Source organism: Bufo bufo, chromosome 4 (genome assembly GCF_905171765.1).
Source record: "Bufo bufo chromosome 4, aBufBuf1.1, whole genome shotgun sequence".
NCBI lineage: Eukaryota > Metazoa > Chordata > Amphibia > Anura > Bufonidae > Bufo > Bufo bufo.
This window is the reverse complement of record NC_053392.1, coordinates 97,486,458-97,501,195: the sequence shown is the minus strand read 5'-3', so window position 1 is coordinate 97,501,195 and position 14,738 is coordinate 97,486,458.

The following is a 14,738-nucleotide window of genomic DNA, read 5'->3' as shown; positions in this document are numbered from 1 at the left end:
AATGCATCAGGCCTGTTTGGATGTTACATAGTTACATAGTTGTTATGGTTGGAAAAAGACAAAAATCCATCAAGTCCAACCTGTAATCCTGCTATATCGATCCATGGAGCAAATCCCTGGATCAATGTCCATCTTCTTTTTAAAAAGGGGTTGGGCCAAAGGGAAAGGGTGTTTAGATAATGATTTCTATACATTGTGATAAGCCTCAATGTTATTTTGAATTAAAAAGTAATTAAAAACTTTTTTGAAGCCATCTACTGTATTTGCTGTGACCAGCTCCTGTGGCAGGCTATTCCAGAGATTCACAGCCCTTACAGTAAAGAATGCTTGTGGCCCCTTGTTTTTTGAGGGGGTTTAACAAAGAATAGCTTCCCTTCTTTTGCAACTTCTGACGCTGAATTTTGAGGTGAGGACGCAGGAGAGATTTTCTTCTGATGACTCTTCCATGAAGGCCATATATTCGTACAGGTGTCGCTGAACAGTAGAACAATGTACCACAACTCCAGAGTATGCTAAATCTTCCTGAAGGTCTTTTGCAGTTAAGCAGGGGTTCTGATTTGCCTTTCTAGCAATCATACAAGCAGCTGTCTCTGAAACCTTTCTTGGTCTTCCAGACCTTCTCTTAACCTCCACTGTTCCTGTTTACTGCCGAATATTAATTACATTTCAAACTGAGGAAATGGCAACCTAAAACTACCCCAAAAGGCACAAGCTGAATGTTTACCCATGGCCCTCACAGTTCCTTGATCTGAAAGTCATCGAAAATCTGTGGATAGATAGAAGAGCAGTGCATGCAAGATGGCCCAGGAATCTCACAGATCTTGAAGACTTTTGCAAGGAAAAATGGATGACAAAACTCAAACAAGAGTTTAAAGACTCTTGACTGAGTACAAAAAGTTATTACTAGTTGATACTTGCCAAAGCGGTGCTACTAGGTAATAACCATGCAGGGTGCCGGAAGTTTTGATTCTGACTTTTTTCCTGTTTTGTTATTTTGAAAATGTAAAAGATAAAAATAAAAAAATATTTTTATTTAAAATTCATAGGAAATGCGTCATCTTTAATGTTATAACTTTTGGAAATCATTTCATTTTCAACTTGCCTAAGTGTTCACAGTAACAGTAATTCTGACCAGGGGTGCCCAAACTTTTGCATGCCACTGTATGCCCACACATCTAGCTCTACTACATATACAGCTAAGAAACTCAATTCTGCTATATACACAGCTGACAAATACAGCTCTGATACATACACCCCTGCCATATATACACTCACCTAAAGAATTATTAGGAACACCATACTAATACGGTGTTGGACCCCCTTTTGCCTTCAGAACTGCCTTAATTCTACGTGGCATTGATTCAACAAGGTGCTGATAGCATTCTTTAGAAATGTTGGCCCATATTGATAGGATAGCATCTTGCAGTTGATGGAGATTTGAGGGATGCACATCCAGGGCACGAAGTTCCCGTTCCACCACATCCCAAAGATGCTCTATTGGGTTGAGATCTGGTGACTGTGGGGGCCATTTTAGTACGGTGAACTCATTGTCATGTTCAAGAAACCAATTTGAAATGATTCGAGCTTTGTGACATGGTGCATTATCCTGCTGGAAATAGCCATCAGAGGATGGGTACATGGTGGTCATGAAGGGATGGACATGGTCAGAAACAATGCTCAGGTAGCCCGTGGCATTTCAACGATGCCCAAATGGCACTAAGGGGCCTAAAGTGTGCCCAGAAAACATCCCCCACACCATTACACCACCATCAGCCTGCACAGTGGTAACAAGGCATGATGGATACATGTTCTCATTCTGTTTACGCCAAATTCGGACTCTACCATTTGAATGTCTCAACAGAAATCGAGACTCATCAGACCAGGCAACATTTTTCCAGTCTTCAACAGTCCAATTTTGGTGAGCTCGTGCAAATTGTAGCCTCTTTTTCCTATTTGTAGTGGAGATGAGTGGTACCCGGTGGGATCTTCTGCTGTTGTAGCCCATCCGCCTCAAGGTTGTGCGTGTTGTGGCTTCACAAATGCTTTGCTGCATACCTCGGTTGTAACGAGTGGTTATTTCAGTCAACGTTGCTCTTCTATCAGCTTGAATCAGTCGGCCCATTCTCCTCTGACCTCTAGCATCCACAAGGCATTTTTGCCCACAGGACTGCCGCGTACTGGATGTTTTTCCCTTTTCACACCATTCTTTGTAAACCTTAGAAATGGTTGTGCGTGAAAATCCCAGTAACTGAGCAGATTGTGAAATACTCAGACCGGCCCGTCTGGCACCAACAACCATGCCACGCTCAAAATTGCTTAAATCACCTTTCTTTTCCATTCTGACATTCAGTTTGGAGTTCAGGAGATTGTCTTGACCAGGACCACACCCCTAAATGCATTGAAGCAACTGCCATGTGATTGGTTGACTAGATAATTGCATTAATGAGAAATAGAACAGGTGTTCCTAATAATTCTTTAGGTGAGTGTATATATGCACACATACAGCATGGCTACGTATACAGCTGACAAACATAGCACTACTACACACACACCTAACATACATAAACAAACACAGCTCTGTTGCTTTTTCCCACTTCGTCTGATTGCTTATATATTACACTGAAATACTTCTAGCAGGGTCTAACCCATGTAGTATGATGGCAGACCTGAGGGCCATTTTTAGGCTCCTGACAGCATGACAACACTGCGGGTCTCCCCATGCATCTAAGGCCCCTTTCACAAGGGCGAGTTTTCCGCGCGAATGCAATGCGTGAGGTGAACGCATTGCACCCGCACTGAATTCGAACCCATTCATTTTTATGGGGCTGTGCACATGAGCGGTGATTTTCATGCATCACTTGTGCGTTGTGTTAAAATCGCAGCATGCTTTATATTGTGCTTTTTCACGCAATGCAGGCCCTATAGAAGTGAATGGGGCTGCATGAAAATCGCAAGCATCCGCAAGCAAGTGCGGATGCGGTGCGATTTTCACACATGGTTGCTAGGATGAAAGTCTATTCACTGTATTATTTTCCCTTATATCATGGTTATAAGGGAAAATAATAGCACTCTTTAATACAGAATTTTTAGTAGAAGGTCAATTGGGGGTTAAAAAATAAAATAACATTTTTCTCACCTCCTCCAATTGATCGCGTAGCTGCCGGTCTCCTGTTCTTTCTTCAGGACCTGTCAAAGGACCTGTGGTGACATCACTGTGCTTTTCACATGATACATCACATGATCCATCACCATAGTGATGGACCATGTGATGAGCTCAGTGACGTCACCACAGGTCCTTTGAAAGGTCCTGAAGAAAGAACAGGAGACCGGCAGCTACGCGATCAATTGGAGGAGGTGAGTAAATTTTTTTTATTTTTTTTAACCCTCAATTGACCTTCTACTAAGCATTCTGCATTAAAGAATGCTATTATTTTCCCTTATAACCATGTTATAAGGGAAAATAATAAAATTTACAGAATACTGAACCCGGGTCTGGGTACCAAACATGCCCATTTTTTCACACGCACGTGCAAAACGCATTAAAACGCTTTGCACTCGCGGGGGAAAATAGTGCATGTTCCCGCAACGCACCCGCACCTTTCCCGCATGAAACCAGCCTAAGAGTTTGTATATTTCAGTCTGCACCCTTTGCGCATTGTGCTCCTGGGCCTGCACCATTACACTGATGTACTATTATCATGATATAACTGCATATCATGAGGTATTTATACATACAAAATGTAAAAAATATAAAATTAAAGTGTTATTCTACCCATAGCATCACTAGGAATTATGAATGAATTATTAGAAGTTTGCAGTGAAGGTCCAGAGGAGTGTTATCGGTTAAGGGTGTGTCCCTGAACAGTTTGACACTATCCAATCAGTGCTGCTAGTGTCAGACTGTGCCGTGACATATTCCCGCCAGGTTTAACCCCTTGTTTTCTGTTTTAGCTGCAATTGACTCTCCTCGCTCAGGTTTGTTTTACTCTCCTGCTACTCTTTGGCATCTGATAGGTATGCTACCTGTGAGCTTACACCAATTTTTTGCTCCTTAACTCTGCAGATGAAACCAGCCAAGTAACACTGGTCTTATGTCGAGTTATGGTGAATATAGAGAAGTCGTTTTAGATTTATAAAATAAAGTGGTGAAGATAGGTAGCAGCTTTAGATTTTGCCCACAGTTGTCCCAGGTGGTGATCCTGTATTCTTCCTCATCTCTGTTTCCTTACAGCCATTTAAAAAAAAACTGTGCTAAAAGTAATGAAAAATCTCAATTTAAGGCCTCTTTCACACGGGCGTGTGTGCCCCGTGGTCGTGCTGCGGTGCGCAAAATGCGGGCCTCAATGCACGAGCACAGTCCATGGGGCAGCCGCAGCGGATCGTGGACCCATTCACTTGAATGGGTCCGCGATCCGGCCGTTCCGCAAAAAGATAGGACATGTTCTATCTTTTTGTGGAACGGAAGTACAGGACGAAACCCCACCGAAGCACTCCGTAGTACTTCCGTTCCGTGGTTCCGTTCCGCACCATACCGCATCTCCGGATTTGCGGACCCATTCAAGTGAATGGGTCCGCATCAGTGATGCTGAATGCCCACGGAACGGCACCCGTGTATTGCGGATCCGCAAATGCTGTCCGCAATACGGCAACGAGGCGCACACGTTCTTGTGAAAGAGGCCTAAAGAAGAACGATCTTCCTAAAATTGGTTTCAGTTCAATTGGTTTGAATCTGCCATGAAATTCAATTCGGATATGAACTGGTTGTACCCAAATCAAAATAGCTTTAAATGCCTGGATAACCCTCTTGCTCTCAATCTCTTTCTCTCTCCAAACAAATCTAAAAACAAATCTAAAAGAGTAAGAATTTTCTAAAAAATTTGGGTCGAATTTCAATTCTAACGAATCGATTTACTCATCTCTAGCTCAACACAACACAAAAAAGTACCCTAACAAATTATTTGTATATGGTACATTTCATAATGCGCCATACACTTTAAAATAACATCTGGCCCTGTCAACAATGGAGGTAAAAAATGTTAAAATGCTGCAAGCAAAACAAAACGGTGACACTGCCCTTATAGCAATATAGTTTACAAAGTCATACCACTGAATTGGTCAATACTAATCAATAAGAATATAGTGTACAAAGGGTACTTAAGTGTGGCATATTACTTGAGCAATTTAAAAGTATAAATATATAGCATATATAAAGTGGGGGGAAAATGTCAGTGCATCTTATGTGGCAAATACCAATGATTTAGTACTCATTAGTACAGGAGGACCTAGTAGCGGTGATTGCAGCGCTCCCCAGGCTTTGTACTCACCGCTTCTTGGACTTCCTCAGCCGCTCGCTGTCCTGTGACCTCACTCTGTGCACATTGGGTCACAGCACAGTGCGCTGCACGAAAAACAGGAAGAGCGCTGGATGTAAGTAGTGGCGTCAACATCCAGTGCAGGAGAGGTCTGTATAGGGGTCTTATGCACATTGGGGTCTGATCTGAGGTCTGATTTGGGGTCATTCACATTGGGTATCTGATCAGACATCTTATTCACATTGGGGGTCTGATCTGAGGTCTGATTTGGGTCTTATTCACATTGGGGCTCTGATCTGAGGTCTGTATAGGGGTCTTATGCACATTGGGGTCTGATCTGAGGTCTGATTTGGGGTCATTCGCATTGGGTATCTGATCAGACATCTTATTCACATTGGGGGTCTGATCTGAGGTCTGATTGAGAGTCATTTTCATTGGGGCTCTGATCTGAGGTCTGATTGGGGGTCATTCACATTTGGGGTCTGATCTGAGGCCTTATTCACATTGGGAGTCTGATCTGTGGTCTGATTGGGGTCTTATTAACATTGGGGACATGATCTGAGGTCTGAATAACATTGGGGGTCTGAGCTGAGGTCTGATGAAAAATATTTTTCTTCTTCTAAAACCTAGATGTGTATTTTGGGCAGGTGTGTTATAGGGCAAAAAATACGGTAAGCATAAGAGAAATAAAGAATCCAGGAGCATGGATGTTATTTAGGATATGTTCACATGAACATTTTTTTTTTTTTCATTTTGGCACCATATTCTATGTCTGAAATGTGCTTAGAAAATGCTCACAGGGAAGAACGCCTCATGTGATTTCTTAGTGTGAAATCCGCGGGTGGGTATCCTTACTTTGAATTAGCCTTGGACATAGTCATATGGACATAACCTTATTATATTTTTGAAAAATGTCCTGTGTTCACGCACTCTGAGGACCATGTCCAGCACAAATAATAAAAAATGAAGCAGTTGTTCAAGGCAACCAATCAGGATTCTGCTTTAATTTTCAAAAAAGTTTGAGAGTTGGAACCTTACTGCCCTACTAGTTTTGATAAATCTTTCCTAATGAGTAGCTGAAAGTATCAGGGAATGCACATCACATGGGTTTGATTGACTTTATTAGCATCCCTCCACCACCCCTGCTACCATACAAAAAAAATCCTTCAAAATGATCTTATAGTTATAGTACACATTAGAAAACAAACTAGACATCTGAGAATGGTGCCCAAAATAAGGCCTCATGCACACAACTGTATTTTCGCTCCGCATCTAATCGGTTCTTTTTGCAGACCGAATGCAGAGCCATTAATTTCTATGCAGCCGCAAAAAATGCAGTCAGCACACAGATGTCATCTGTGCGCTGCCCGCATCCATTTGTCCATGCCGCAAATTATAGAACGTGCCCTATTCTTGTCCGTTTTGAGAACAAGAATAGACATTTCTACAATAGGGACAGATGCAACATATCCGTATTTTGCGGATCTGCGATTTACATACTGCAAAAATGGATACGGTCATGCGCAGGAGCATCAGCGGCTTCTGATGCGCTTCCTGAGGTTGTAAATACAACTCCACACCTGTCAACAGGTTGTGTCCAGTATTGCAGCTCAGCTTCTTCGAAGTGAATGCGATTGAGCTGCAATACCAAACTGTCACAGGACGTCGGCTTCGCGCTCCTTCCCTTAGGTGCTGCCAGCGCCCTGCGATAACTTCAGAGCATGGACATGCCCTGCGTCCTCGTCTCCAGGGCAACGGGGGGCGAAGAGGACCCGGCCACGCACGCCTTCTTAGCGTGGTCGGCGTCCTCCTCTCTCGTACTTTCGGCGAAATGTCTGAGCGCCGAACTGAGCACTCGGCGCTCAGCAGTTTGCAGGGGGATGAGTCATGTGACGCTGGCCACGTCACATGACTCCTTCTCTACCCTATTTAAACAGGCAGCCTGCTGGCCACAGGTTGCCTGTGATTAAGGTCCTATGCCTTGTGTATACTACGTTGGCATTTTACTCAGTTTTGGTATTTCGGCTTGTTACTTGACTTTGTCTCTTGCTTGCTCCTATTGTACTTTGCATCTCCTGGTATTTGACTTTGGCTTGACTTTGACCTGTCCTCGCTTGCTCCCTGTGTTATACTTGCTCCTCCTGGTTTTGACCTTGCTAGTTCGACCTCTCTTCGTTTGTCTGTTTGTTTGTCTCTCCACACTTATGCAGGCTAGGGATCGCCGCCCAGTTGCGCTCCGTTGCCTAGGACGGGTAAGTGCAAGTAGGAAGGGACAGAGGAGTGGGTGGAGTCAGTTTGCACCTTCCTTATTCCCCTTCTCGTGACACAAACACAATCTATGAACACTTGTGCCGCTGTTTTTCCGAAGAAAGCAACCATACATTTCTAATCCTGAAACACTCCTTGAAGACTTGTTTAGTTTTCCCTGTGTGTTTTCTTTGATGTTTTTTCTTCTTTCTTTGCCATCTTCTATGGGGAAATCCTATTTCTTGATCACAATGGCTGCAATGCAAGTTACGGCTATACTCCATCTGTTCAGGTAATTTTTTTACCAATCACTTTGCATCTCTTGTCTGCATAATATGACATTTAGGGCACAGAATCAACATAAACAGAGTAGAAGAGGAAACAGATGTACCGTATGCAGTATTTTCTACTGTCATTTCCACGCTGGGCATCTGTGTTGTGCGCTGATTACTGTTGTAAGCTGTAATAGTGGCCACAAAACCGCAGCTGCACATTCAATACATATAATAGCCTAGGGTGCTTACTGCACACTTATCCTTTGCTGTACCAAATGCTTTAGTCTGTACAAATACTGTTCTAGGGTTGGGACCCACTTGTTTTTTAACAAATTATTTTTTTCCCTGGCAACATACTGTATCTATAAATCATTTTTAGAATTTTGCCTTTTTTCCTTTGGAAATGCTTAAACTTATAACTTTTTTTTATTTTCTGGCTTCTTAAGTCTGCAGTGAATTAGTTGTTTAAATGGCGCCACTTATCTTAGGACGCAATAGTAAGAATCAATCAGAAAAAGTAAATTTGGTGTATCCATTTCATCTCTTTCCCCTGAGAACTGAAGCTCAACTACAGACCTGACATTAAAGGCAGTTCTGATTAAATTGTCACTGTACTTTCCTAAACTTTGCATAAATCAATAGTATAGGTGAATATAAGAAACCTTCTGATTAAAGATTAGTCAGTCTTCTTAAAATCAGTTTTGTGCCTGATTCAAAGAATTCTTTGTGGTCCTACGCGAATCAAAAGTGCTCTAATTGGTCTGAAAATTGGCATATGACACTCTAAGGCAGTGGTGGCAAACCTATGGCACGGGTGGCAGAGTGGGTACTCAGAGCCCTCTCTGTGGGAAAAAGTCTATGGTGTACCAATATGCCTTAGACTCTTCCTGCCATTCATCAGCGCAGGACGCACTATGAACAGCTCAGGCAGCGCACTGAATGCAGGCAGGCTATTATAGCTAAGTGATAAAGTACATGGACTATATACTATATTGGACTGTAGTATTCAGGTTAAATTGCCGTGTTGGGTTTTGGGATGCAGTTTGGGCATTAAGTCTCTAAAAGGTTCGCCATCACTGCTCTAAGGTCGCCTGGGACTCAGATTTTATATCTCAAGTTAGGCTGAGTTCACATCACCGTTTACCTTTCCGTTCTTCTGATCCGACACGAGAAGAGAGAGAGAAAAAAAACAGGATTAGGACTTGTTAATAATGGCTTTGGTGAACGCTATATTGATTATTGTACAGTCTAGGTGTACGGTAAATGACCTTATATTTCACAATTATCGCTTATGACATGTGACTCATCATTTATCTATTCTCCTCCGTCACTAATCGCTCCCCAGTTGTTAGCAGGAAGATCACTCATCATTTGCTCCCTATCTTGAATCACTCCCCAGATATTCCTCATTTATATTTAATCACTTATTATCACTGATGATTTGTCATGTGACTCACTGATATTAGGATAATCCATTATGTCGGAGAGGAAAATTTACTGATGATGTAGATATCGTGGCGAATGCATCATTTTGACTCTTATGCCTTATCTTCATTAGTAATCCCTCATACATCATCTCATCTACTTTCTGCAGTAACCCAGCACGGCCAGTACACTAAGAACGGAGCTGTGCCTCTTGCTTTATTTTCATTAGAGATGAGCGAAGTTTTAGATTCGCCGAGTTAAAAAAAAAAATTGCTTTGTGACGAACTACTTCGTCAAAAAGAGCTTTTTTTGAAAGTAGCGGGTGCAATGACTGGGAGCTGCGATAGAGCCGCCACCCCCATCATTGTACCCCTGAGATGCCACGTTCATACATGATCGCGGCTTTTGAGAGTAAAAACTGTGTAAAATTTACATAAAAAAATTAAATCAAACTAACCGCCTCTATTTGCTCGCAACGGGCTGGCCGCTGCCATCTTGCTTGAAGATCTGGTGCGAAATCTCGAGCGGCCCGAAATTACATCATCACGCTAGCCAGCATACGGGATTTCGGACTAAATCTTCAATCAAGATGGTGGCGGCTGGCACGTCGCGAGCAAATGGAGGAGGTAAATATGATTTTTTTATTTTTTTTTTTACACTATTTCAGGTTAAATCGATTCGCTGCCACAAAGCACGAGGAAATTCGGCTTTGCCGCGATTTGAATTTATCGCGAAATTCGGATCGAATTCCACTTCAGTGGAATCGATTCGCTCATCTTTAATTCTCATGTAAGTTCTTGCATCAGTGGCTGCTGTGATCCATAGGGGTGCCAGGTGTTGGACCCCCACCTACAGTACAGACCAAAAGTTTGGACACACCTTCTCATTCAAAGAGTTTTCTTTATTTTCATGACTATGAAAATTGTAGATTCACACTGAAGGCATCAAAACTATGAATTAACACATGTGGAATTATATACATAACAAACAAGTGTGAAACAACAGAAAATATGTCATATTCTAGGTTCTTCAAAGTAGCCACCTTTTGCTTTGATTACTGCTTTGCACACTCTTGGCATTCTCTTGATGAGCTTCAAGAGGTAGTCCCCTGAAATGGTTTTCACTTCACAGGTGTGCCCTGTCAGGTTTAATAAGTGGGATTTCTTGCATTATAAATGGGGTTGGGACCATCAGTGGCGTTGAGGAGAAGTCAGGTGGATACACAGCTGATAGTCCTACTGAATAGACTGTTAGAATTTGTATTATGGCAAGAAAAAAGTAGCTAAGTAAAGAAAAACGAGTGGCCATCATTACTTTAAGAAATGAAGGTCAGTCAGTCAGCCGAAAAATTGGGAAAACTTTGAAAGTAAGGGCTATTTGACCATGAAGGAGAGTGATGGGGTGCTGCGCCAGATGACCTGGCCTCCACAGTCACCGGACCTGAACCCAATCGAGATGGTTTGGGGTGAGCTGGACCGCAGAGTGAAGGCAAAAGGGCAAACAAGTGCTAAGCATCTTTGGGAACTCCTTCAAGACTGTTGGAAGACCATTTCAGGCGACTACCTCTTGAAGCTCATCAAGAGAATGCCAAGAGTGTGCAAAGCAGTAATCAAAGCAAAAGGTGGCTACTTTGAAGAACCTAGAATATGACATATTTTCAGTTGTTTCACACTTGTTTGTTATGTATATAATTCCACATGTGTTAATTCATAGTTTTGATGCCTTCATAGTCATGAAAATAAAGAAAACTCTTTGAATGAGAAGGTGTGACCAAACTTTTGGTCTGTACTGTAAGTATCTGATATTGTGTCAATATCTATAACCTGGAAAACCCGTTTACTAAATATAGTCTTCATGTAATCATTTAGGTAATGTTAACAAAAGAAAAAAAAGACTGGAACTTCAAGAGGAGCAGAATGTCTTTCACTATTTAACCCATTGGTCTCCATCTAACCTGCTCTTGGATTGGTCAGCATTGCTCACCTGAAAAGCAATGGCCAATCCAAGGGCAGCAGGAAGTGTTTTGGACTACCAAATGCAAAGTGGTGTAGCCATCTTAGAGGACAGAAGAGGAACCCGGGAATCGGTTGATTTACAGCTGAAAAGATGAAAAGTAGGACATCGGGTAAGTGTTTTTTTTGTTCCTCGGTTAATGTGAGTTTTCTTTTGCTAACTGAAAATACACTTTAAACCACAGGACCACCACTAGGACCTCCACCGATTACTAGACCTGAGCTCACAAGCCCTCCTAAATGGTGATGTGATGCCACATGCACACTATCGCAATGCTTAATGTATAGAGGACAGGCAGAAACAGGCCAACGCTGCTGTTTGCATCAGCCCTATAGACATTGCATGGAGCAGCAACGTGCTTGCATGACCATCACTATTTCAAGTTCCTCCTGACCAGGAACAATAGAGGTGCCCACTCTTCCAAATCCAATGTTCCAATGTTTTCTCAGAGCACTGATCACAAGGATGTGACTGCAAGAAGGGGATTCTTTGTTTTCTGGTCTTTCATCCACAGAGCTGGTCATAGTGCACACACATCACAGTGCATCCATAGGGAACATTGTACACGTCTCTTCAATAGAATAGCCTTATGAATCAAATGGAATTTTCTACCCTCCGAAGCCATGGTCCTTTATCAAATCTGTACGGCCACAGACCCCAAACGAACTTAGACAGAACCTTATAACCTTTCAATACAGAATCCACTGAAACTGAAATCTCTGTAAATGTATACCTTTCCTGATAAATCTTAACCATCCTTACCAGGCCAATTTTTCAGTTTTGGCCATGTCCCTATCTAATTGCAAAAACCTAATTAGTTTCTGAGCCAATCTACATGTATTAGATATTCTTTTTCACAGAACTTCTTAGACCTTTCTAATCTTAGACCTTTTTTTCTGCCTTTAGAGGATAATAGATATAATATTTTTTTTAAATTTAAGGAAAACTTATTTTTTCCTTTCTTATAATTTTTTTCTAACTGTTACAAAAGATTTCAAGAAAAGCAAAAAGCAAAAAGGAAAAAGCAAAAAGGAAAAAAAGGTGTACGTTTGTATATTTTACACAAGGTCCACTGTACTATTGCTAAAACTAACAAGGTTAAAATAATAGAAAATAAACATGAACAAACCAAAAGATTAAAACAGAAATGTAGCATTTGTGCAGGTGGTCCTGTCCTGTCTCTCTCTGCTTATCAGAAATACTTATTGAATCAAAATTGGAAACCTAGGAAAATACCCGTTTTAAACGTAATCAAAGATTATAGGTTTTAATTTAGAGCCATATGGACAGCAAGAAAGCCTGGAGTATAAAACAATTTCACGACTTCAGCAGAATCATATTTCACCATTAGAAATTGATTTCCGCATTAGAGGTGACAGTTAAGAGAGAAAAACCCGACAATTTGTATCGAATGTAACAATACTGAAATAAAGAGTAAAAAAGAATAATAAAGCCACATGTGAGCTACTTCTTATCTCTTTTTATAGTTTTTAGCAACTTTTTTTGCAAATAAAAAAATCTGAAACCAAAGCGCAGCAGCAGCAAGTTCTCTAGTGCAACCATCTGTCTTAAGACTGATGTAGAGTACATGGCACAACCTGTACATTTACATAAAAAGTCCCTCCAGCTTAGTACTTTGAAGCGGTAGACTTTCAATGGGCCACAGTATTCATATGGAATCCGGCTGTGGGAGATGCATTACATGCCATAAGACTGAAATCACACTCTGAATTTTGACATCTTTTTTGGCTACATTTTTTTGCATTTCTTTTTTGGAGTAGGGGAGAAAAATGCCGCCGCCAGATCTTAGTTTAAAATCTTATACAAAAGAATGTCTTACTGTATGTAGGGTTTTGCCTTTTGCCATGTTGTAGTTAAGGCATTTTTTTTCATATAGATAGATAGATAGATAGATAGATAGATAGATAGCATTTTCATGATTATTTCACAAAGCTATTGATGGATAAAAAATGAAAAGTATACATTGTGCAAATTTGTAATCAATGTGCAATTATATACATTTTCATTTTCGTTTCTCAAAGGCTAGACTGCAGCCTGTCAGTTCTGAAAATTTTGTGCATAATATGCTAGCGGGGGAAATAGAATCAACATGGGGTACACAGTACATAGAGGAGGATGACAGCATATGAAATAATATCAAATATGTTTAGAAGGGATCAACGAGAGGCGAAGCTAATGCACCAAATGTTGCCTCGCTCTGCATTTCATGTCTTAGGTCACTAAGTAATGCTCATCTTGACCTAAAGGTGAACTTTATAATAGTGTACTAATGTTTTCTCCTGCCCACTACATCACGGGTCAACTCGCAATTTATATTAGTGATGTGAACATCAATGGGTTTGATTGGCTTATGTCTGTTTTCGACTTCGGCTAACATGCCCACTTAAGTAGTTAAAAATTATCAATGATCTTTTACAGACAACAGCAATAATAGCACCAATTACAGTAAGTATCTGGAATTCAATCAGTGTGTATGCTGGACCTATAGCAAACCCTAGGGATTGATCATTACGCTATAAATATGCAGAAACGCGGTCATTATTATGTATGACGTAACAAGATAAAGCAATGCATGGCTTGTGGTTCAATTACACCCCAAAAACTTTCCAGTAATAATTAGATCTTACAGTGTTATAGGAATTTCAATTCTCCACTAAGGCCAGCCTTAAAGGGGTCGTGCCAAGTTTAAATGTTATCCACAGGATAGGGAATGATGGATTACTTGATGATGGGGGGGGGGGGGGGGGGGGATAATACCTCTGCTGGGACTTCCACCGATCCCAAGAACATGGGTCCTGTTCCTCCATCTAAATCAAGCAGAAGATCAAGCATACTAGCTGCAGCTCCATTCATTCTCTATGGCACTGCATACTCATTATAGCTAAATACTTATTAAACTGATAAGAATATGACAAATGAGTGTTTATGAGATTAGGAAATCAGAGATAAGGCTTCACCTGAGCCGTCAGCTGAAAGGACTGAGAAGTGATACTCTGCAAACAGATTGATTTTCAACCACTGTGTCTCAAAAACATATGAAAAGCCCAAAAAAAAAAAAAATGCCTTGCAGGTGTCCATAGTCTTTAAAAGGTTTGTCCAACCACTTATAATAAAAATAAAAATTAAATAAACACTCACATTCCAAAGCTCCCAGCGTTCCCCATAACCTCTGTACCTCCTGGTCCCTGTCAACACAGAAATGTTAATAGGAAAACCACGGCACTCAAAAGAAAATGTTGCGTAAATTTCTTATTTATTTTCTTATATTCATATTCTTGTATTTTTGTATATATATATATCCATCCGGAAAATTAATTCATAGTGGAATACTGGCCAACGTTTCGGTTTTATCCAAGACCTTGTTCACGGCCTGAGTCTTACAAGTAATGGAGCCATCCGATGCCTCCATTACTTGTAAGACTCAGGCCGTGAACAAGGTCTTGGA